Source organism: Lepisma saccharinum, chromosome 21, assembly GCF_977018435.1.
Source record: "Lepisma saccharinum chromosome 21, izLepSacc3.1, whole genome shotgun sequence".
Taxonomy (NCBI): Eukaryota; Metazoa; Arthropoda; class Insecta; order Zygentoma; family Lepismatidae; genus Lepisma; species Lepisma saccharinum.
The window spans coordinates 36,782,573-36,809,495 of record NC_139249.1 but is presented as its reverse complement, the minus strand read 5'-3'; the positions used below and the strand labels follow the sequence as shown (position 1 = coordinate 36,809,495).

The 26,923-nt window shown below is 40.2% G+C and overlaps 1 protein-coding gene across 1 annotated transcript in view; it reads right to left on the bottom strand.

Moving 5' to 3' along the window:
- Positions 1–26,662, bottom strand: part of LOC146004507 (PTB domain-containing engulfment adapter protein 1-like) — a 162,920-nt gene extending 136,258 nt beyond the window's left edge. The window contains exon 1 of the mRNA XM_083143375.1: positions 26,527–26,662. The gene's annotated coding sequence lies outside the window, so the exon portion shown is untranslated. The remainder of the gene's footprint in view (positions 1–26,526) is intronic.
- Positions 26,663–26,923: the final 261 nt, after the last annotated feature.

The following is a 26,923-nucleotide window of genomic DNA, read 5'->3' as shown; positions in this document are numbered from 1 at the left end:
CCGCGGAACGAAGGTAAACCCACGGGAAAAATATTCTTCTGTCACAGTCAGTGGTCTTAGAATTCATATTATTTGAATCTCCCTGTTTTCGGCAAACTTCTAACAAAAGAGAACGGGACTTGTCCGGGATTCGAACCAACGACCCGCAGTTCCTACAAACCGCCAAATCACGAGGGGATGGGCGAGCCAGTTATCAAACTACCAAGTGTTTTTGCACGTCACGCTCGTGTTTGAGCGAAAATTGGGTTACGAAACGTTACGTCCTAAGCTTTAACCATGCACACACCCGTTATACGCTACCGACCGTAACGGCGATCATTGTTAACTTTTTCTGTTGTAACAGCATTTTTCTTTTCTTGCCAACTTCACGGCACTCGAATAGCTCGCTAGTGAAAGTGAAACAACGGATAAGATAAAGCCTTTCGGACAATCCGCAATCATCCGCAAGAATGAAGAACTGCTTGATTAATTGCATATCGATCGAAAACTGTAGTGAGGGAGGAAGTGGAGCTTGTGGCGTACGAACAAGGGCTTTGCACTGACTGTAAGTAAAAGATTGTATCTACCAATTCTGCGTATCCACATCCCACACTCTGCAATACACAATTCATGACCATAATGAAGCTGACGTGTGAGTAGCAGTCGCTAACGTAACAGTGATAGAGCATTTGATTTTACACCACCCTTTCAATGACGATTTCCCAGAACATCACCAACCGCAAGACTAGTCTGGATAGGTTGTACGACATGAGAGGTAAAAATATCAACATTTTCAATTCCACTTCCCTCCCCGATACCACAGTTTAAGTTCCATGTCAGATGATCCTGTCTAGCGCCGTCATGGCTGCTAGTCCTCGCTAAAGGTTATGTAATCATTTCCATCCTTACTCGCATCTTCCCTGTAGACGTAGGATCCTGTTCAGAAGGGTAGGTTTAGCATGTCAAGGATTGATATGGTACATGGGGTGACAGGCTCGTTGTAGTACACAGGGAATCGAATGAAACGCCCCGCCCCCCCTTACGGTTATGCAACCTGGAATTTTATATCATCTAGTTTCGCCTGGTAGAGTAGTTCCCGAGAGGAGCAGTGTTTCCAAACCTATAACCGTAGTGTTTCCAACCCCGTATTGGTTGGTTGGTTGTTGATTTGGTGTTTTAAGTCCACAATGCACAGTATGACTAATCGGGACTGGACCTACAGTTTAAAGGGGGATCCGAACCACTTTGTGCCTCCACCGGGACCCCTTGATTACAAGGCGACGACGCTACCACTGCGCCATCCAAGCCTGTATTGCTTCGTAGAAGACGAAACCTTCACGTAAACTTCTTCATTCGTGAGTTACATTTGATTTACAGACTCACATTACAGGACACTCATTTCCTGTATTGCATGTTTTCTGGAGCATTTATTTTTCCTTCTGTGGAGAAAATTCTGTTATTATTTTACATCTTATTTTTCGCAGCTTCTCTACCATTTATTGGCTAATCGCAACAATGAGGATGAATGATGACTCGATGAAATTGATAAAAGGACAGTCATAAAGAAACCATGGGGAGCTAGATTCATATTTTTATTATTACTAATATCTTTCTCTTTTTTTACTTTACTTTTGGCTAGTCGCAACGATGAGGATTAGTGTATGATAAAATTCATGAAGGAACACTCATAAACAATCATACCCAGGCCGGGACTCGAACCCGGGAATTTCGGCAGCGAGATCAAAAGCCGACGGCTTACCACGCTCGGGCACAGCGGCGGCCAATTATTATTAGTGATATTGTCTCAAGTAGTGTATTTTTCCACCATATTCTTTCACACAATCATGAAACGGATGAAAATTAAAATGTTAAAATACCTGCCTACGTTGTTTTTTTTAGCTTGCAATATAAAGCCCTACTGCACGAAGCCAAATTGTGGGAATACGAAACAGAACCAAGTTAACATATCTTGACCGTGGAAAGTGTTAATACAAAATCTAGAAAAGAGCCATTTAACAGTTGCCTGATTGCTTTTCCATTTGTTGCATGGGAAGAATTGTCTGAAATGTGTGTGTAGTGGCAGGCAAAAGAGAATACAAAGATCGAATAGAGAGGCAACACTGTCATTGTTCTGCACTGCACAGACCTCGCGTCTCGTCGAGTGGGCGGGGCACTGTGGGTGCGAGCGAGCTGCTGTTGCTTCTGCAAAAAAAACACTCCCAAACAACTGAATGACGCTCCGCTTAAAATCTAGTCAATCGAGAAAGGATTTGTTGAGGAAGTGAATTGAAATATAAACGCCAGAATTTGGTCTAAGCCTATAATGGTTACTAGCTATAAGAGCTGATCAATTTTTACATGTGGAATTCCGTAATGAACGAGGCAACAGGCCGCACTCCACACCTTTAGCCTGGTAACACTAATAAATCATCTCATTATATGCGTTCGGTTATGCTGATAGTCATGTTTAATATATTACCTTCAAACATAAACAATATCATGGACTCACTCAGAGGCTGAATTCAATTTTACGCTTTACTTTTCTGAAGATATTGTAGCAATATAATCATTCCGCTCTATTTTTGTATTCTCAATTGAACTCGCACTATTTTTTCCAGAAGTTGAGCCCCCCCCTTCCTTCTCCCACCTTAAAAATTCTTGGATGAGAGGCTACAAACTATACTAAAACTGAATTACAGACAATACTTTACGACTCAAAGTGACGTGACCTAGAACGTAGTGAAAAATCACTGGTGCAAAATTCAACGTAATGATGATAAAATGAAGGTAGGAAAATGGATGTGCTAGAAAGTTTTACATACATACACACAGTTAGCTCCGTGTAGAAGATATTTCTTCACATTTTTTTCTCACCTTGGCTTCCTTGAATTCACGAAACTGTAAAGCCATGAACGCGTTAACCCCCTATAATCACGGAGTCCCAGGTTCGATTCCTGGTGGAGACACAACTGCCAAGTGGTTCGGATCCAACTTTCAACTGTAGGTCCCACTTCGGGTAGCCTTTTTGAGCATGAAATGGAATTAAAACAAAATTGGAACACGGTAACCCATCACAACACACGCGCAGAGACCGTTGAACTTAATGACTGACAACTACATCGAACTTTCAGCGAAGCTGGAATAAGGTCTATTTGCCATGTCAAATAGTGTGCATTTTCAGTCTCGTGGTGCCTTCTATACGAAGTGCAAGCAAGTTATCTAAAAAAATTCAAATGTGAGGGTAAGTCGAGCTATTTTTCATTCAATAAGACTCTTCACTTCAAACATATTTTGCTCTATAGCTGTCGATTTCGAATGGGCATCTAAGACTGGTTGCTTAGCGGACCGGATTTGGAAAAAATCACGGACTGTCATAGTTCCAATCACACTACAGACATAGCAAAAATTGTTCGCCTGAAGATGAGAGAAGAGGTGATCTCTTGATATGTCTCCAAATATATAGATAGAATATATAGTCAATCAAAAAGAAAAACAATGGATAATGTCCAATTAAGTCGAAACGCTGTTAGAACCTGTGTTCATTCACAGAGCAGAAGAGTTATTTCGACAAAATCCTGTTTCCCTGCTGGCTGCTTCGGGGAGAAGGGCTTTGTAAAGTTGCCGCTTCTTGCCCAAGCGGTAGACCTAATTCGTTGTTTGGCCACGAGTTCCTTCGTAGGCAAACGCGGCAACAGAGGATCACTGCCATAAAGGTGGTTCCCGCGCCGGCTGAAAGAGCGACGGGAAATTAAAGAACCATTGTGCAGGTGTGTGAAAAAGTAACCATGAGCACCAAGGTATCAATAAGAAAGAATTGGAAACATAAGTTGCATATTGAGATGTGTGTAATTAGTTTTGTTCTGGGATGTAGCAAAGAACATCGGTTAAACCGTGCGGGGTTTCAATACTGTGTCCACCCTCGTTGGATTCAAGCACTGCATCTAGTCGACGAGGCAAGGATTCCACGAGCAGATGTTTGGTCTTCTCCTTAAACTCTCCCAAACATCAAACACGTGAGCCAGTAGAGCTTTCATTGTTCTCAGCTGTCTAGGTTCCCACTCTCACCATCAACGCCCAAATGTTTTCGATTGGGAGACTTCGCTGGCCAATCTACTCTTGAAATTCCTGGGTGCTGATTAAACCAGGTGGTGTTCGCTTTCGATGTATGGACGCTGCTGTTGTCTTGATCGAAAGTCACGTGCGAAATCTCATCTTCAAGGTGTCTCTCTCGCACGCTGGGAAGCATGTGGTTTTCCAGCACTGTGACGTATTCCTGCGAATTCATTCTCGAGGACACTTCAAACAATCCACCTACTCCAGACGAACTGATCCATCCCCACACCGCCGCGTATATCCTGCCACTCCTAGCATGGGTAGAAATGTTCTCGGGGCCGTAGCGAGTGTTGTCGTGCCTCCAAACATAAACCTGACCATTTTCGTCAGACGAAAATACTTTCTCGTCGCTCAAAATTACGTTATGCCAAAATTCTTGAGGAGCTGGTAAATATTGTAAAGCAAAACTGATCCGTGCTTCGTGATGGAAATGCATCATTGCTTCTTTCTTTGCCGCTCGACGGTGCCGAACTGTTGCAGCATGGCACTCCAGTTTAAACTCTTGGCGAATCTTCGTTGTAGCCATGAAGGGATTGCCTTCGCTCATCTCAATGATGCCTGCATCTTCTTCCCTGGTTGTCTTCCTCGGCCGGCCTTTGTTGGGTCTTGACTTCATTCCTTGGTCCCCTTCTTCCTCGTAACACCGAATCCAACGCCTGACGCATGAATCGTCCACACCAAGGGTCGTATCAGTAGTGCAGATCCGCCGCACAAGAACATACGGACTATCTTCTCTCTTGGAAATTCCGAAGTGTAAGACATGATGAAATTATATCGTAAAGGAACATTCGGACCGAAGGGACACGCTGCACGTGGCAGATGCTTCTTGAAAACACCTTATCATTGGTGCATGTAGAGTTTCACGCCCATTCCGGTGCAGAAAGTTTCATTTTATTGGTTCCGTTGCAAGTGGCATGCTCAAGGCATAGATACGAGTAAAACTGCTGCAGAATCTCGAACGAAGCACCCACCGGGGCTCGAATTAAAGCCAAAGCGTGGTGGCAAAAGGCAACCGTGAAGTTACTGCATCTGAGATTTACGTCAAGCAGGGCCTGCGTGGTGTGTGCAAAGAAACTCACGCTTGCTTTAGGAAATAAGGATACTATTGAATCAATGCAATATAAAAGAGTATATACCGTAAAATATACATTATTATTGACTCATGCATTCCCTGAAAAAAATGCATTGTTATCTCGCACATTTCTGCCCGCAATGAATATAAATGTATAATCTATTAAATTAAGCAGGTGCATGCAGATTTAAAAATATTGATAAGATGATGCAATTGAATTGAATTGTTGTTTTTTAAGTCCACTTTGTGCACAGAAAGACTAATTGGGGCTGGACCTACAGTTTATAGTGGGTTCCGAACCACTATGTTCCTCCACCGGGTATCGAACCCGGGACCCCTTGATTAAAGATGACGACTCTACGATTGCGCCATAGGGGAGGCCCTAGTCCTCTTACGGAGATAATTCGTTCGGAGCAATAGAAATGCCCTATCAAAACAATTGGGGAATATTATTTTCAATGTGGATATTTTTCGGAAAATATGTTTCTAACAACAGTTTACCTAAATAGTGGGGACGTGGGGTGAGAGAGAGGGACGAAGTTGGAAGAGAGAGAGAGAGGAAAAGCACACAATTTTCTGTTCAGTGCGAACCTTTGGGATTGCTTTTTCATAGCGCACCAAAAACACAATACGTATAACCCAAATACAACCCAAACCTTCAATGGCAAAATTGTGAGTCAATCACTCAACTGGAATAAAAAGTACGGATTTAAATGTAGGAGGCCAGAAGATAGTTATTGCGCTACCATGTGACAAAAAAATCCTCTTTGTCCGCGAGAATTGTCATGCCTGAGTGACATGTAGTTTACGTTAGTTGTGAGAGTTGCTTCAATTCCATTGCCTGCCAAGAATAATGATAGCGCTGAAAGCATAAAATACAGAAATGTGCATGTTTGGCGAGCTATGAGAAAAGCATATCCTTGTGTTTTCTTTTCAAAATTTACTAATTTTATGTCAACTTTTACATATAGCCAGCCAATGGCGACAGAGGATGAATGATGCTTCAGGGAAATTGATGAAGATTGAAGAAACAACAAAAAAAGAAAAACTCATTATCAGAGGCTAGGACCAAGAACCCTGGCTACGCAGCATGTTATGATATTTAAGTATATCACGGATTGCTGCTAAATCCTTTCCTAGATATTTGTAATGAATGAACCCCCGCCCCCGCTACGAGAAAAAGAAAGACTATAGGATGTGAAACATTCACAATGTAATTGCATTGCTTTACATCGCTCTTGGCTGTATTCCAAATGTAGTAAGAGATCAACGATAAGTTGAATTTTTTTTTTGTGCCAAGGTATAAGTGTATTTGAGCGCAAGGGCTACCTATTTCATCATTTATAAAGAGTTAACTTCGTCGTTACACTAGCACCAGGCTCAAATGCATCAATTTCTATTTCGGTTATTTTACATCACTCTTCTGCCTCTTGAGTTAATCGCGATAATACGGATGAATTATCAATTTATAAAATTGTGACGGGACAAACTCAGTGATACATTCATGCCTGACCAGAGTTCGAATCTGGAACATATGACCTCGCTTCCCTAGAAAGGCTGGCAGAAATGTATCGGAAAAGTATAGGAGCACCAAGAACCGGTTTCACCCAGCACAGACGATGAAATCATTTACAGCGACTCGCTGTGGCAGTGTTGCTCGTCACCCCCTCCCCCTCACTCGCAGATAGCCTAGCCTTCTCAGCAGCCCACCTGCTGATGGAAGAGTGGAACCACAAGCAAAACAACCTGCGCAGACCCTGGACTCCTGTGCACCGTACTCCCTCGAGGAGGGACGGGGGAGAGTGGACCATGCTTCCTTATGGCCCGAGCTGAAGGGAAGAAGGGACATCTGCGCGGGTACTTTTCGTCCCAAGGATTTTTTTCGTTGTGGTCGATCTATACTTTTCGTTTCAGGCATACTCCGACTGGAAGGTTTCTGGCACTCCTCCGCCCCCCCCCCTTCCCACCATGGTTAATAAATGAGGCCCTTGCACTTTCAAAACCCTTATCGCAAGAAAAAGCTGGCATCAATTTTACACCACCATACAATAAGATTTACACGGGAAACATTTCCTAACATATTTTCTTGATTCGGACTAAGGGCAAATTAAAAATAGTCAAAGAATTAAATTACTGAAAATATGGAAAAGCGCGATACCGAAATCTGTCATGAGTGCGAAGGGAAAATCGAGAAAAGGAAAAAAAATTAAGTATAAAAGTATTCGAATAACCAGATTAAGAGAGAAAGTTATCACGGCTCGAACAATGCAAATGAAAAAAAAACGGGAATACGAATTAAAATATACGACAATCGGAAGTAGGCTGAAGGAAGCAAATTTTAATAAACGTGGAAAGAAAACATCGCTGGTTCGATTCGCGACGGAATATGTTGTTCGAATCCCACTCTACACTGTATGTCCAGATGCATTTACACTTAAAACAAACTTCGTGGAACTTTTTCCACATCAGATGTCGCCAAAAATTTAAAAACAAGAAGAATAACACTGAAGGAAAAATGCCGAAAGCGTTATTGCAAAATGAAAAAAAAAAAATCTTCACATATTCGTTCGGAAGTGGTAAAAGAATAATAAAAAACTCAAGCATAAATGTTAATAACACTTGTTATTATTACCAGAGACATTCTCAAAATAAACTTCTTGTCCGTTAAAATCAAATCAAGAGGAAAGCAAGATCTCCACCCGGTCGCGTGAATCTGTGGCTAGATTCAAGAGTTGGAAACACTACGCTTCTCGCGAGCTGCTATTCCTGGCGAAACTAGATGTATTAAAATTCCGGGTTGCATAACCGTAAGGGGGGGCGTTTCATTCGATTTCGAGTGTACATGCTTCTGCCGCTAGATGCCTTTTGCGGGGACCCTTCTGCATCAGTCTGCCGACCGGCGTCGTCGAGAGAAGTCGGGGTGCCACGTTGTCAATTTTTTGTTAAGCACCTCTCGCTTGTTCGGCGATTTTTGTTAAGGCTGAAAAGTTTGAACAACGTGCGGCTGTGAAAATCTGTTTTCTGTTAGGGGAAACAGTTGTAATGCTTGATTAGTTGATTTGCTTTATTTTACTTCGCTTTTTGTGCCACTTTTGGCTAATTTGCGAAGATGGGGATCAGTGATGATATGATGAATGAACACTCACAAACATCCAGGCCAGGATTCGAACTCGGGACCCCTGGCGTCGTAGCACGATGTGCTAACCACTCCGCCACGGGGCCGGCAGTTGTAATGCTTGAAACAGCATACAAGGAAGCTGCTTGCAGACCAACCTCGCTCAGGGCGACATGTCAAGTCAATGTTGATTCCTTTTTCTGATGCAAATAGCATTCACGCAGAATTCGTTCCTAACGGTCAAACTGTTAACCAGGCGTTTTACCTATAAGTTGTGAAACGTTAGTGAGACGCAAACGCCCAGAGTTGTGACAAAGTGGGGAGTGGTTGCTTCACCATGCCAACGCGCCAGCGCACAAAGGCTTGAGTGTAAAGACCCAGCTTATCCACCCGCCATATTTACCCGATCTCGCACAGTGCGCCTTCTTTTTATTCCCCCGAATGAAAAAAGTCCTCAAAGGAAAACGTTTTGCGGGTGTGGAAGAGGTGAAGAAAAAAACGACGGAGGCCTTAAAAGGCATCACTTTGCAAGAGTTTCAGGACTGCTTACAAAAGTGGAAAACACGTTAGACCGGTGCATTGCATCAAATGGATAGTACTTTTAAGGAGATTAAATTTGTAACACCTGAAAAAATGCACAAATTTTTATTACAAAATTCCTGTTTCTTTTGGGTCCCCCTACGTACATGTTCTTCTCACTGTCCACAGCAGGGAAGGATTTATTACAATATTATCCTTCAATAACGTCTCTTAATTTTATTGCCTAAAGATATAATTAAGTGTAAAATTCTATACTCACTGACCTATACCAATAAAATACTGGAAATCTACATAAAAATAGGTGCATTTAAATCGGGGGTGCATAACTGATTTTCACGAATTTGTGAAATTAATATATTTTACAAAGCCATACAGAACAACATAATTTCATAAATACATAATTATATACTAATTCATAAATAATTTTCGGTTGAGTAGAAAATGGGCGTGCGTGTCAAAACTGAGTACGTAGACGGTCGGAGCATGATGCAGATCACATCACCTCACCTCCACAATGGACGAGATGGCGAATGTTTGGGGCCCTAACTCCGAATTTACCCATATGCCTTCTCGGCATGTTTCAATTTGCAGGAGGTAGCTTTACTTTCAGAGGTAGATAATAACAACGTCCGTAATGAATGTTATCGCCACGTAGACGCTAGGTCATACTTTAAGAAGTGAAACAGCGGTAAACAACTTTATTTTCCAAATAAGAATAATCTGGACTCGCATTCTGTAAACGTTATGACCGCCACAGAAAAATATACATTCAGGGTTAATGTCACAGATTAACGAAACATCACAGAAACCTCTTGTTTTTATATAATACTGAAGTTAATGTAAACAAAACCACGTGACTTCAGAAAAATAGTTCCACAAGAACAATATAGCAGCTACGTTGAGTGGAATGCAAGATTTAATCATATAACATTCCTGCACAGCTGCCATTGGAATAACCTTGGAATAGCATAGTACGAAACAGCAATTGAAAAAAGCCGATGCTCAAGACATGCTTTCTTCACTGGTAAGAAAATAAGAAAAATGGATAAAAAAAAGTATGAAATACACAACCATTTTTACCACTTTGTAGTGAATAAAATTAGAAAAAATAAAAAGTATTTGAATTTTCAGCTCATTACAAATAGGCCTATTGTTTCTTTTAAAATACAATATATTTCAGTTCACTTGCAACACATTTTTTTAAGCAAATATTCGTTAGTAAAACCACGGAAAACCAGTTGAACTACGTTCAAGTCTGCAGATCGGAAAAAAATCGCGGGTTAACTTCGACCTCAGATCGTAGGAACATAATCTCAGTTCAACTTTTGTACAACACAGAATCAGAGTTCAGCGTGACTGCAGATCAATTTTACTGGCTAATCTAGGATCAACTGTTTTATACAATCCGCCCTAAGAATTCGGGTACAAAGTGGGGATACAAGAACTGAACCAACCAACTTTACCATGATGACATGAATTTTTTTTTCAATGTATTGGCAAATTTACAAAGAACCTTAACCCAGTTTTGAACGACTTGATTTATTTTTGTTCCCTTTCCTGCCAGTTTTGGCTAATCGGGATGAGAATTAATGGTGATAAGATAACAATAAAAAGAATAAAAAATTAAGGGGGGAACACCTAGTTGCGCCGATCCCCCACCCGCACACATTCGGAGGTTTCGCTTATTGCCCTGGTGCCTTAAGTTTAGACCAGGACGTCTGTTCCGCGGAAGTTGTACGGTTTCCCCGTATATTTTTATAAACTTATTTCTTAACTATTAATATGGTTACAATACTATTTTCTCTAATTAATTAATTACCAACTCTGTTCAACCAGTACAGGCTTGGTTTACACGAGACGTTAAACTTGTTCGTCTTACGTTAATTAAAATGAGATTAGTGAATGTAAAGACAATCACAAACTTTTATGGACGATACAACACGGGGGATTATACTAGAAGTGAGTCTAGAGCCTCGCTAATCTGCAAAATGCAGTCCAGGGTGTACTACGTGGATTGGGGGCCTTTGGAAAAGGATCACCTCTTACACCCCACAGATGTTCCAAATGCGAAAGGAGAGCAAATATCACGCGCGGATCCACGGGGAGGGCGATAGGGGATATCGCCCCTCCCAACTATCAGGTTTTAGGATATTATTATGCCTAATATCTTTCAATTTGAGTTTTTTAAGTTTCTAAGCCCACGTTATGGCCTCCCCGACAGCGCAGTGGTAGCGTCGTCGCCTTGCAATCAAGGGGTCCCGGGTTCGATACCCGGTGAAGGCACATAGTGGTTCGGAACCCACTTTAAACTGTAGGTCCAGTCCCAATTAGCCTTTTTGTGCATAAAATGGACTTAAAACACCAAATCAATCAATCAATCCATCCACGTTTATAGGCTAATCGGGACTGGAACTAAAGTTTAAAGTGGGATCCGAATCACAGGGTATCACAGGGTATCACAAGGTATTGATTACAAGGCGACAACCATGTAAGATTCAACTGTTCTGTCTTTTTTCACCAAGTTTAACAGGCTTGAGAATTGTTATTTAAAGTCTGATTTAAGCCCACTTTTTGCTCATGACAGGCAAACCGGGACCAGTCTGCAATATGCCTCAAAAGGGGATCGAACCCGAGACCACTATAGATATATATTCTTTTTTGCGTGTGTGTTAGTTTCTTCAGTTGTTCATTTTACTCATCTTATCTGATCGTTTAGTTTACCATGACAATGCGAGGAATTATGATAATAACGACATCCTGGACATCAATTTTTGCAACAAAAAACGCTAATCTCTAGAACATAGTTGGTTCCTGCTTATAGAACCATATATTGTTTATATAAAACAGTGCAAGTGTATGCTAGAATTGATTCTCGGTGAGATGAGGTACTCAACTGAAATTCGCCATTCCCAACTTTAACTTCTGGATCCGCCACTGGCAAATATTGGGTGGCCGAAGAGTTGCTTATGTCTGCGGGTGTAAGAGTCTGTAAGAAGTTGGTGAATTGATTTGGACATTGTCCGTCGAAAAGCGGCGACTTCTATTTCTACTTCGGTTATTTTCCGTCGTTTCTCTACCCTTTGGGTTAATCGTGACAATGAGGATGTATGATAACCAGTGGCTCTGCAGCCCTTGAAGGGCCTAGGCCGATCTCCCGACTGCCAGTCTTCCTCCCACAATCCCGCCTACAGTACATACCAGCTAACTGTAGACCAGGCGAACGAGAACAAGTCTCTGCGCAAGTAGTGACGCGAGACGGCTCCACCAATGAACAGTGAGAGAAAAGAGATTGCGTAATGGGCGACTGGACTTACCCGATTTCCTGCTTTACTCTGCACGCGTTGCAAACTTTTGAAAGCCACAATACCGTACGCACGTGGCAAACGGACCGTATTTTTGCCTCCAGGTCCGTTCGCTTGGTTTAAGAATTTCTTAGGGAAATAGGGATAAAACAGCAAGTGCAAATTTTGACACGTACGCTGAATGCACGGACTAAGGTCTGGACCGTACGTCCGTACATGCCATGAAATTTCCGTACATTTACGGTCAGGACAGTTTGGTTGGCAATGCTGCGCTTCCACCACTCGATTTTCCTCCTCATCTGCCGCTATGCGCGGCCCTGCACCACAGTTAGCTGGGACAGGGTGTAGAGGTGTGGAGATCGTCAACCAGTAATGGGTTGGCGTGGGCCCTCAGCCGTAATAGGAGAATTTCCAGACCGGTTTACGCTGCTCACTCGTAGCTCCCCAATATCCTCACGATGGTGGGTTGCCACCGGTCCTATACACAGGCCGAAAACCAAGCGACTGAACCCAGGCGGACTCGAACCCATACCGTCCCGCAGTCGGAGTCCAGAGCACAGGGCTTTAGACCGCAAGGCCACGGAGGAGGACGAGGATGAATAATAGCACAGGTGATATGAATTGAACAAACACAATGATACACCCGTGCCCTGACCACGGTTCGAACCTCCGTCATGGAGACAGGCAAAAGTGGCGAATCCAAAGGCGCAAACCCGAAAATTGCGAACGCTCGTTTTGAACACTGACGCTGACTGCATTCTCTAATCGACCATGCAGAAACGTGAGCATTGCGTCCATGGCGACTATCAATCCATCTGCATGTATTGTTACAAAGACCGCCCTATTCCAGTTCTATACCTCCCCCCTCAAGTTCCTCGTCTATATAAGAAGCACTTATTATTTCCCAAGGCCACATATCTCGCTTTATGACGCGCGTAACTCCACAATTACCTGTCCGGTCGAATCATCTTTCGATTACCTTACAAGACCTGTAAACCAGTCCTGGTACTCGAGATTCAAAGATGCATGCATTTGCATCTAAGAGCACTAGAGAAGTCACTACCATTGGATGCATTAAGCCCATATTTACACACCGAACGCAAGATGACCACGTAGCCCAGCGAATGACCTTTTACAAACGCACTCGTCTTGTTTGCATTTCGATGTGCAAAGTCACATGTGTTCCTCCTATCCTGTTGACCGCGGTGGCGACGAGACATGTTATGGGAGGGGTCAACGCCAGAGTCGAACCCAGAACAGAGTAGACGCGGCACTGCTGTATATAAAGAGATAAATAATATCAGGGGTTTAATTTTTCGGAGCCAAAGAAGAGTAAAATATTATAATTGGTACTAGTGACTTTTTTCTGGCGGTACGCAACGGTACGCCGTCCTTTATATTAAAACTAATAACATTTCATTTTAACGAAATAAGTTTGTGTATGTGTACGTGTATTTAACTATATGGATGCACAATCATATGAACACAATAACAAACCAACTTGAGTATCTGGAGTTTCTATTTTGATAAGTTCCAGTCGATTTTCCACCTCTTGAGTTAATCGCGACGATTAAGATGAAACATGCCGCAAACACAAGGAAATGTCTATGCTTGTTCCAGGATTGAAACTCGGGACTCCTGGCTTCGTAGCACCAGTGGCGTGCCCAAGGTGGTGTTGGTTGGTGTCATTAACCCCCCCCCCCCCGCGTCAGTATCCCTAAAAAAAAGTCAAAGGCAGGGTTGGCTATCAAAGAAAGTATACGTAAACCCTCCCTTTCCAAAATTCTGGGCACGCCACTGTCCGCCCGCAGGTTGGTAAAAATAATCTGACTGCAAAAAAAGATGTTTGTGCATTTTGAGATTTTAAAAAATACAGCGCGACCTTTTGAACTCGATTCAAAGGATTCGTGGAACATTCCAGCATGTCGATATCCACTTGCTGGCGGATATACATAAACTAGCACGTATGGCTAGCTCCTGTAGCCTTGGGAGATTTAGTATTCGAGACCTCTATAAAACGAAGTTTACGACTGAATTGATTAAAAGTGAAGAAATCGATCATTTAACAATCGCCGATATGCGATAGAACCTAAGCTTTTCTCGAAGCAAGAATTTCTCGATTCATTCGCGAGCTTACATAACATCCCAATTCTTCAGTGCACACATTTTTTACTAGTTCGAGCAGAGAATGGTGCGGAATTTAATACAGCTTTCATACTAATTCTGCCAAACTGAAATCCCCCGTTTTCCGTAACTTTCAGAAGTTCGTAAATAAATCTCCACACCACTGCAATGCCCTAAAGTTTCAGGCATCGAACCGGAGACTTAAAATAACCTGAATAGAAAGAAAGGCAGAACTTTACAGAGGAGGGGGTGTTATGGGGGGGCAGAGCCCTTATTTCAACTTAACTCTCTCGAAGAAAATAGGTAAATATAATTATTTCGCTATTTTTTCTCTAACTAAACGGCATTCAAAAATATTTTTCAGCAGCTGAGCTTCTCCTTTCTGGATGCGCCTATGTACACCCACCGGCAGTAAAAATGGGACAACTAGATCCTGAAATACTTCCCTGCAATGCATCGTCATGTGTGTTGACTAACTCTACGGCGGTGATAGAAGTTGTCATTAATTATTTGCTATTAAAATCCACTTATCAACATAAACTAGCCTACAGTCAAAAAGCCAACAGTGATCTACTGAATTGCTTCTCTCATAGTCAATCATCATTTATGCTTAGTCTTGGGTCTTGTCTTACAAGGGAGGTTATCTAAGTGTCCCCCTCTGATTTCCATGAAACTTGGCAGGTGTATAGAGGGGCGGACCCAAAGGAAGAACACGCACATATAATTGGAACACACACAGCACAGAACTGTAGGATTGTCGGTACCAAACGCAAGTGCTATCGTCAAGGACGATGGCGGTTGAAGTTCTGTGCTAATAGTACTGGCAGATACAGCTCTGTGATGTGCGTGTTCTTCATATGCCATGTTTACGTGGTTTTGGGGTCAGATCCCGATTTCAACTTCTCCTCATCTTGATATTTGAGGGGGAGTTTTGTCCCCTAAAACAGTTTTTTAGCCTAATCAAAAAAACACGTATTTCTTCCTTTGGGCCCCTCTATACACCTGCCAAGTTTCATGGAAATCGGAGAGGGACACTTAGATAACCTCCCTTGTTAGTAGTCACCATTTCCAAATACACACAAATGTTAACCTCTCTTCCACGTTGTACACACCTGGGCTGCATTTTGCAGACAAACGGAGCTCTGGCGTCTGGAACCACAGCCTGTATAATCACAGACAAACGTATCATAATTCTCTGTGAAACATGTGTTGTGTGCTGCCCATGTGTGTTTGGATTTCCTTTCATCAATCTCATCATTAAGGCTAGGATTTTTATGACTTAAAAATCACCAAAATATGCACAATAAAATATGCTTTGAAAAATATGCCGTTATAACCGGACTGTTTCAAACATATTTTTTCACATGTTATTTTTAGTTCACTTCATGGGCCCTGAGCTCCAATGCACAATGAATACTTCCTGTAAATTTTCAAATAAAAATGAAAAAGACTTTGCTGCAGTCCAATAAAAAACTAGGGTGAACATGCGAGTAAGAACGAATCCACTTGGAAAACGACTGTAGGCTATATTTCTGGGTTAAAAAAGCGAAAATATGCTGAATATGACCGAAATCCATGAAAATATGTTCTATCACACAGAAATGATCAAATATGCCAAAATATGCCCATAAAAAGCACCTTAATTTAATTAGTTTCTTCATAATATGAATTTCTATATATTTGGGAAACATATCACCCTGCTCATCACAATTCATCCTCAACTTCGCGATTAGCTAAAAGTGGCAGAAAAACGAAGTAAAATAAAATCAATCAATCAAACCCTCTAAATTATCAAAAGAATATATAAATAGTTTAATTTAAAAAAGGAGCTAATCCCCTTTATTACGTTAAAATCATTCCTCTTACTTTACACACCATATTTATTTCCAGGCAATTGTGTAAAGTCTTCTCTTGCTTTAATCAGTTTACGGCATATTTTAGAGAAAATATGAGAGCAATGACTACACGTGTACATATCATGTATTTTAGTGAGAATGTCTGTTAATTAATTAAATTAAATGTCAAATTCCCTGACTTTTCTATTACCTTTTTAGCCCTGTCCTTTCCAGGTGGGGGATGACCGTGAAATATAACCCCTTATTAAGGTGGTGGTACATAAAATATGACGGGAAATTATCGCCCATCCCTCTCTAGTTGAAAGAACTGACAAAACTCCTATACCTACGAAGAGAGTGCCAAGCAGCCCCATATAATCAATCCTTTTAGACAAGCATACAGCGATTTTTCCAGCTTGATGCTGGATCGTGTTTATCAGAGACATGCATCCTGTGGAAACAGCACATGGCCAGAGGGCGTTGAAATGGTACGTGCATTGCTACGCAATAACAACGCCCCTGCATGTGCGTGTAACATATACCACACGGCCACAGTCCTTTCTGCGTACTAGGAAAACTACGCACCCTACTAGAAACAAGGACACTTTTAGGCACAACTGGAGTTTGTTGCGTTTATTTTTAAGACCAACTTTTGCACAGAAAGGCTGACTGGACCTACAGTTTAAAGTTCTTAAGCCCCCCAAGATAAAATAAAAAATCTGGAGAAACTCCGAATATGAGGAATTTCTGAAGCTATAGGAGGAAATCTGCGCTTTTATTCAAATAATATATACAATATATACAGATTTTTGTATGCTGTGTAACAAAAGAAAACAGAAATTGTCAATGGCAACCGCGATTATGTGCCGCTTGTTTGCACACAAGCAGGATATATAAGTGCCGTTTTTGAGGCATCTCAGCATCAAAACTAAGAAGCAAAATTTGAATTTGAATTTAAAAATTTGGGTGTGTCAGCACTTAGGCTATTTTGCCATCGTCACACTATACGTGGCCCAGTCCCTTATCACAACCAGATTAAAAGCGTGTCTCAAAACTAAAATATCCTTACCTGGGTTAAAAGCTGAGGCTGTAAAGGGACACTCAGCACAAACAAGGACAACACACACACAGTCCTACGAAGATTATACTGGCTGTAGGTCCAGACGCAATAGCCTCGCTAGTCTGCAAAATGCAGTCCAGGGTGTACTACGTGGAAGTGAGCTTGGCAATTGAGTGTACTACGTGGAAGGGTCACCCCTTACACACACAGAGAAGCAAAATGCTACGAAAAGTTTTCCATCTTACCATCCTCTACGTACTGTGAAATTTTGTCGATGTTGTACTCGAGTAGAGGGTTGGGAAGTTTGAATTTAGCTGTATTTTATTGAGACATAGAAAGGGAAGTCGTTCACACATACAGTGCGTCCATTTCGATCTGCAGCCGAGAGATCGGGAGAAACGTGGCGGGCGGCGCTGACGGAGATGCCGACATTTGAGGCCTGTAATGCCCGCTTATTTTTGTGGACATCTTGCAAAACGAGCACTAACCTGTGTTATAACACGCAAAAGTTCTTCTGTAATTCTTCCAAGTTCCACCCTTATATACACAAATAAATACGCTTTAGAAATTATATTAAGAGCCACTCTGTAAAACATTTTAATCATAGTTTTGACCAGTAACGTCCTGCTTAAGTTTATATCCTTGAAAGAGTTTTGTGTCGATGGGGATCGTTTGGAGGTTTCGAATGTGCAACACTGTATCAAGATTACGCTGCAGACGAACCGTTAAAAGCTAATGGTGTTCGTGAGCTTCCTTGCAATCCGAAATCTCCTAGCTCAAGTTTTTTGTTCCTTCGCGACTACAGAGCTGTGAATATAGTGGCAGGCAGATGTAAACCAAGAGCGTGTTAATTTCGTACTGTGCGTAAGAGTGTTATTCTTGGTTACTTGCCGTTACTTGTTTGTGTTATTGCAGTGTGTATGTGTGTTGTGTCAGTCAGACGATTGGAATGCCAGCCGCAAGGTTCACGTTAGAACAAATAATTTTTATGTATGACACTTACGTGAAAACAGACTCGTGTCGAGACGTGTGTAGGCAATTTGTACAGAAATTCCCAGGCGTGTAGGTGGACATCACTTTGAACAACTCTTATAACACAGGTTAGTGCTAGTTTTGCAATATTTATATAAATGTCTGCATATGTCCATAAAAATATGCGGGCATTACAGGCCGCAAATGTCGGCACCTCCGTCAGCGCCGCCCGCCACGTTTCTCCCGATCTCTCGGCTGCAGATCGAAATGGACGCACGGTACTTCTGCTATCAAACGCCGCCGGCTTGTACAGCCAAAAGTTCGCCCTTCCACTCGAGCATTATTGGCCGTTGAAATGTCGCAAACGAAGTGGGAAAACGAAGTAAATACTCTGATTTTATGTCTGAAATCGTATTCAGATATAATAAAACCTTGCAAATCAACTTTTGACGCACAGCTGCTCACCTCAATTTTGCAAAATCAAATTGCATTAACTTTCAGACAGCGATTTATACACCCACACTCCCAACACCCCCTTATTTTGTTCCCCCACAAAGGCCCAGTTTATGGTCATTTTCCCTGAATGTGCACCTCCAGAAGGATTTTTTTTCTTTGATAAACCCATGCTTTCCAGATCACCTTCAATTTTACATGTTATTCAACGTTGTTGAAAATAAAGAACAAAAGATAAAACATATTTTTTTACACGAAACATTCCCCAAAATGGAAACAAGTTTCTAAACCTTTGGAAGCAAAAAAATTTAATTTCTGTGACATAAATTATCTGGGGATGTTTCAGAACACAAGTACTCAAAATTGTCCATCACCATAATTGGCAAGTGTGTTTTCCCCATTTTGAGGGTCAGGAATTGTTATAAAAAAAATTAAAAAACGATGAAGTAGAACATACCATCTGCAACACCATCAACGTCAGTGGACATGCATGGGATGTAAAAAGAATTGATGATGAATTGATGTTTTAGGTTCACTTTATGCACAGATAGGCTAATCGGGACTGGATATACAGATTAAAGTGGGATCCGAACCAATGTGCAATGCTCCTCCACCGGATATCAAACCCGGGACCCCTTGATTACAAGGCGACGACGTTACCACTACGCCATCGGGATGTAGAAGGAATGTGAGCGAAAATAGGCATGGACAATTTGCGTTCACGTATCTTCCTTACTGTCATTCTTAACCCCGAAATGAGAATAAATGCGCTAACCGATAGACCATGGACGTCGGCACAGCGGTGAAAGTAACCAGAAACTCCCAAATATCCGGCTGAAGAGATAAAAGTATAAAGATTTTGCCATTCCCAATGCCCTGCCTTCAATTTTACAAGGTCAAAAACCTCTCTTCTATTCTTCCAAAGAAAAGAAACCTGGGAGCGCCCACTTTCACGTACAGTGGGTAAGAACAGAAAAAAAAAAAACCTTACGCACACCTCTCATAAAACTTGGAATACATCACGATTTAAAGCGGCTTCGTGACAAATGGTAAATAAAAGGAACACGAATTATCGTTCGGAAAATTTATGACCCGCGCCCTGCAAGACGTATCACACACACTCACAAAACAAATTTCGCTGGTTTGCTTAAAGAAAAAAGTGTATTTTCAAATTAGGCCCGCGTCTCGAAAAACCGTTATTCGTGGCATTTGTATTTTTCAATCCGGTTCAGAAAGAAAGATGTGGGGGGCTCTAAATGGACCGGAACGGCGTTCCGGTTCGTGAATATCTGTAAACCTTCCCGTTCCGTCTGTCAGAAATGTGAATGAGATGCTCCCGTTCGTTTAATTTAGATAATTTCAGGGGCGACCCGAGCGAGTGTCCGGGGTATCCTCCTTGAGTAGTGCCACAACCTTGTCTCTTATTATATAAGCGTGGCTATTTGTTTTTTTAAAAAGGTTGAATTTGTATAGACAAGAATTAATTGAAGTTAGTGCAGCATAACATAATAAATACAGTAAAACCTCGTTAATCCGGAAAGGCAAAAGGCAAACAAAAAAAAAAGCAGAATGGAAGATTTTAAATGTGGCTAGAAGTCAACAAGAGAACTTCCCAAAGAAAAGGCAGTCAACCACTGATGAAATTCTGTTTACCGCAGACTTTGTACTGTATAGTGTACTTAGACCTATGCCCTTTAAATACATCATAATAAACGTGTTTTGTTGCTATAAACGGAGATTTAATGCACTTTCTACTGTTCTTTTAGTTAATCCGGTCAACTTATCCCCCCATTAGTCTGGATTAACGAGGTTTTACTGTATATTGCAAAAATCATGTAGCAAAAGCTAAGAGATTATTGTTATTTGGATATCATTATGTAGGTATTAAATAAATGCATACATACAATAAATGTATTATTTTCTTTAACAGTAACACAAAATATTTACAAAATAAAGTTATTATTTAAAACCATAAATATGTAACACGGTCAAGGTTTTTATTAGGGTTGAAACTAAAAGTAGGAGGGCCAATGTGGAAATTGGGGGGCAAAAATCCACCTCGCCAGGGTGAGAATTTTATCTTGAGTCGCCCCTGGATATATCACTTCACTTTCCGTTTCAGTGTAAACTAAATACTCTTTAATAGAACATATTATAGCATTCATATAAGCTTCCCCTACAGGTGGAGATGTGACGTTGCCGCGAGGGAGCTTATCAGAGTATGTTGCCTAAGTTGGAAAAAAGTAAAGAGCGCTGGAACTTCAACCAACACATCCTCTGCAGTAATTCCTTTTTCCCTTTTTCAGTGTTTTTCTGTCGACCTTTTTCTTCTTTGCCCCGATTAACCCAACAGTAAAAATTCAAGTCAGTCATTCAATAAATCCAATCCTTGATCACACGCAAAATAACAATAAAAAATATATTTTACTTGCAAAACTGATTTTTTAATAAGTATTATTAAGACAAATTATTGAGGATATGTACATTTAATTAAAAATTTTTACCCCTTTTATGCGAGATGACTACATGCATGATTTCAGTCTACAAATTTTAAAAAGAAGAAAATACTATAAGCCTCGTGTCCAATTTTACATTACTTGACATTCATGTAAATATTTTAATATTAATTATTATTCATATTTACATATTAACTATTATTAATTTGAATTCAGCATATCATTTCACATTCGTTAATCTCATCGCTGTAGTAGTCAGAAACAAAAAAAGCAATTCCACGTTAATGAAAGTAAAGCCTTCAGTTTCGTAAAAAAAATGTTTTGAGTCCCGGGGGGTGGGGGGGAACGACTTTCAAAACAAAAATGAAGGAAGCCTACTCCATAAAGGTTTCCTAATCTCCGCTGACTCGTATGGACAAGGACCAGTGGCGTGACCAAGGGAAGGAAGTGGTGGGGTTCATACCTCCCTTTTTTGGACCAATATTCCTAAAAGACGTCAAAGGAAGCAGGCTGGATAAAAATCATGATTTTTATTTTGAAAAATAATTGTTTGATGATTTCTTTAATTTTTTTAAGCAACACTCTTTACATTGATTTTATGTTTTTGCCACCATACATATAGATGTTTGTTTTTACAGAAATGCTTTTTTCTAGTAAATGGCTCTGTAAAATATTTGAACAGTTTGATTAAAACAAATAAAAAATTGCATGCAAATATACATTTTTCTGTTTCTGATACTGTATACATGAACCTACTATGGAAATGTTTGTTGAGTGTGTTACCGAAACTATAATAATTTCAGTAGCTTTTATTCCAGTGAAAATAAAACATTCTGGATGTATTCTATAATTTGTAACTTAAAATATTTTCTAAAGTCTTTGTAGCTGAATTTTGGAAATTTTTATTAATTATAGTTTGCAAAATATCAGCTGCCATGTTTATTTACAGTTTAATGATAATTAACGTTTAATTACGGTTTAATATAATTAGTATTTTTTGTTTGTTTTTCTACTCAAAATGTTTGCTAATTTTGCCTATAAAAGATATTGGATTTTAAATCAAGATAAATTTAAGTGTGTTTGCAGTTTACATATTACATTTTCTTTCCTACGACGCTCACCTATCAGTATATATATTTTGTTTCTTTTCCTATCTTAGAGCCTAATAAACACCATTAAATGATTACGAGATTAATGTACTTTTACCAAAAGTGATTCTGATGTCTACAAAATCATTGTATACATTATTCTATAAATTATATTTTAAATCTTGATTTAAATCAACCCATCTTGAAAGAAAGTAAAACAATGCTGACTACTTAGAAAAGCGCCGACTCCATGGGGCTTGGGGGGGCTCGAGCTCCCAAATGTTAACGATGTGGGGGCAGAGCCCCCCAAATAATTTTGCTTAAGAGGATCTAATATATTGTTTTGCTTCTCTTGTAAAGTTTAATCTGAATTGTGCCTAATGAACTTAACTTGAAATACACATTTGAAATGTTCTAGACCATCAACCTTGGGGGGGACTGAGACTGCTAAACCAACTTGGGGGGGGGGGGGGGGGGCAAAACACATGACTTATTACTATATACTAAGTAAGACGATGTGCATGAACTAGGGTAGTGGATGGGACGTTCGGGCTACAAATGACTCTCACATGACATTCAGAACGAGATCATTGATATATTAGGGAGATCTGTTTTGCGCTCCGTGGTAGCAGATATTAAAAGTCGGGAATATTTTGCTATTATGGTTGGCGAAACTTGTGACATATCCATCCATGGACAATTTGAACTGTGAATAAAAATTATATTTTTTAGGAATTTATGGGCTTTTATGAGATTCCGAACACTGATGCCAAAACTTAAAAAAGGGAGAGAGTGAGTCATTCATTAATTTATTTCAGTAATCAGAGGCCCCACCCCCAATAATTTTGACAAGTCGGCGCCCCTGCCCACACCCTTTCGAAAATCCTGGGTTTGCCACTCGCAAGGGTGTTGAAAGGGAGGGGGAGTCGAACCCACACGTCGACCCTCCTGGATATAGGTGTCGTTCATTTTAGAGTTACTAAAAAGCTGAGAGCTTGTTACTTTTTCATAGTTAATAACAGAAATAAAGCTAAAGATAGTATTCATACAGAATAACCAAACTAAAAACTATGCTAAATTGAAAAAAAAATTGAGCAGGAAAACAGGAACCAGGTCATGTTTAATATTCTACCATTTAATCCAAAGAATAGATGGTCCCACAGTTTTAAAAATTCAAAATACTACTCTGATGATAGAGGTCACACAAGGTCATGACCAAGATTTCCCTTAGCTTTCAAAGCTCTATCTTGAAATTGAGTAGAAACCTCTCCCAAGGACATGATATGTAATAATAATAATTTAATTTGGAAAAAATAGTATATTTTTATTAGATAATGATACTTTTGTTATTAGCTTTTCTGTCACATTTGACTAATCACAGCAATGAGGATGAGTGATGATGGCATGATGAAATTGATGAAGGACATTCACAAATAACACCAATGTCCAGGCTGGAATTCGAACCTAAGACCCCCTGGCATCATAGTGTGGCATGGTTATTTTTAATACTGTGTAATACTATTGTATTTTAACAATCCTATGATAATTATTATCTCTACCATTCAAGTTTTATCATGGCCTGATCTCCCTAACAACAATTTCTGATGATGTCCATGTCCATGGGGGTCATACTCAGTGATTTATGCACACACCTCTTCATACTCCCAAATTTTCCTAAACACCCACATAAAAATGTTCACAAAGACCAAACTTATGGTCATTTTGGTTCTAAATTTACACATGCACCCCTCTAAATGTAAACTTACACCACAGATGAAAAATTCTGGATAAACACCTGGCCATACCCTCCTATGATCATATATTTCTTTAAGAAATGCTAGGACATCAAATGCTGGAAAAGATATCAAATGATACAAAAGAAATTTCCTCTTGTTTGCCTTCCAACTGGATGGCCGATTAAAGGGAAGGCGAAGTTGTCAATTAATTCAAAGTAATGAGCAACCACATTATTCCTCCATGACATACCAGATAGAGCTAGATTACCTACTAGATCACGTTTCTGACTTTGGACTAGGTACTTCGGAAAAAAAATTTAGAACATATTCTGTTTCACTGATGGTTTCCGGCTTCATGCTGGATGTAGCCCACCAAAATGCACAAAAACCTTATTCTATAGGTTATTTCAAAAGTCATGAATATAGTTCATAATTTAAAAAATAATTTTCATAATCATAGTCAGAAATATGAGATGATTCAAATGTTTGGCAAATATGCTCTCTAAAGAAATGAACCACATGCTCACAAAACTGATGTGATATATACCGTGTGGAACAAAAACTTTGGTTACATTGGCCTCTGCAGGGTAACAATTTGGTGCCTAATCCAGCAGCCAGAAGGCCTTTCTAGTAGGAATTCTAGCTCCACGGGAGACGGACTTTAAGCAATGAACCCACAGACATCTAAAACTAATTATAAATAGTAAAATATCACAAGAGTAAATGTGATTCCCTCAATAGTGATCACCTACTTAGATGTGTATGAAGGTGGTTAGCACCTTCATGTCTAAAATTAAGACATCCTCCAAGGATCTATTTCCATAATTAACGACAAACTTTCAATGAATTCAAAATAATTATACATTCCAATAAAAAAAAAGGACATTGGCCTTTGCACATAATTGAGAATTTATCAATTATGATCAGGTTGTCCGCATAACCATCAGCCATTTAACTCGTGGTGCAACAGCCCATGAGGGCCACAGCCTACCTACCAATTGCCGGCCTCAGTCCCACCTGCCGAGGTGGGAGATCACCCAACCAGTTACAGGGTGATGTGTGGTCAGCACAACAAACTCCCAGTCCTTGCTGTAGGGTTTCATGACTGGGTAATGCTACTCATTTGTAGCTCCCCAATTTCCTCATGACGGTGGGTAGCCCCCAGGCCCATTTTCTCAGGAAAAGTTGTTATGCTTACCTCAGGAGACTCGAACCTGAGAGTCTCGCATAGCTGAAGCCCAAAGCTTGCACCTATTGCCACCTTGTTGGCTGAGACGAGTAAAAGGTTCATCTAGTTGTACTACCAAGGATTCTGGGTTTGAATCCTGGCTTGGTCATGGATGTTTTTTTGTTCTTTTATGAATGTTCCTCTATCAATGGCATCTAATCACCATTCATATGTATCATAAAAATCAGCCAAATCCAAATGTTGAACAAGTGATGCATACAAAAGAAAAAAACACAAATATAAGATATATATATATATATATATATATATATATATATATATATATATATATATATATATATATATATATATATATATATATATATACATCATTTTCACTACCAGGATCTGCAGAGGATGTCAGAAAAGGGTATTGCCCCTCCAAGTTCATCAATCCGATTCCATAGTAAGCACTGGCGTACCCAGGATTTTTTTTGGGGGGGGGGGGGGGGTTGAGCTGAACTTGTGAACTTGGAATGTGCATAAACAGTGGCGCAGAAACATTTCTCAACTGTGAGGTACAAAATTTGTCCTCTATGTATGTGTTTGTGTGTGTGTATAGGCTATATATATATATATATAGGGTGATTGGAAATAATTGCGAACCATTGGCGCTAGCCCCACGAACCATTGACGCGTGGTTAGGTTAGTTCTGTTAGGTTAGGAAACATAGTTAAAATTTGGTGTCGTGTTAGTATCAGGATCTAGAAATTGGAAATAATTGCGAACCATTGGCACGTGGTTAGGTTAGTTCGTCTCAGGTAAGCGAAAAGGCCTATCAGAAAGACTTACTGGTAATGTGAAAAATTGCTTGCCTGAGACGAACTAACGTAACCACGTGCCAATGGTTCGTGGGACCAGCGCCAATGGTTAGCAATTATTTCCAATTTCTAGATCCTGATACTAACACGACACCAAATTTTAACTATGTTTCCTAACCTACCCACGCGCCAATGGTTCGTGGGGCTAGCTATTATCCGTCGGAGAATTAATTTTCAACGAACAACATGAATTTCAGCTATGAAACATTCCCACATCACACAAAACACCTTCCCGATGTTCGACAATGCTACAGGAACTTATTACGGTAAGTAGTTTCTTCTGTAAAAATAAATAAATGTGTCCGAAAGATAGTAAACAAGTAGTACCACATTCAGATTCGTTTCTAAGTTTCTAATTGGTGCTGCTGTGAAAAGCACGAAGCATGAATTTCGATTTAACATAAAAAGAAATGTATCACAATAATCTTATGGATATACAAAACGTACAAGGTTAAACAAGTAAAGACAAATATGTTGTGTTTCAACGAAAATGTTACTTTATAGTCACTTTTCGTAAATTGGACATAACAAAAAAAGTAAGGAGAGAACAAAAAAAATGTTCACATACAAAATTGAATTAATTCTCGCAACAGGCAATATGGTTCACAGAAACAATTTATATATGCACCTACCTGCGAATATGTGACTCCGAACTGACGACTCACCTAACACACACGATCAATGTATCTTGAATTAAACTCCAAAAAGTCACAATAAAATAGAACTGCTGCAACAACTTGTTTGGCTTACCACCTGATCTTGTTGTCATTCCAGCAGGTGTATCGATTATCGATTCCAAAAGTCGAACTGCGTGTAGTGTTTAACTTCTTTACTGTAAACGAGAACTTTTAAAACGAATCCCTTTAGAAAAACAAAAAGCACTTTCCGGTATGATCCGTGTTTTTGATTTATCGATGACGAAAGAGACAAATTGACTCCAATAGGCAGTGGCGTGGCGTGACTTTTTAAAAAGTGTTACCGGCTATCAGTACGACAATTATGCCTGCTAGACGTTATTACACCCCCCCC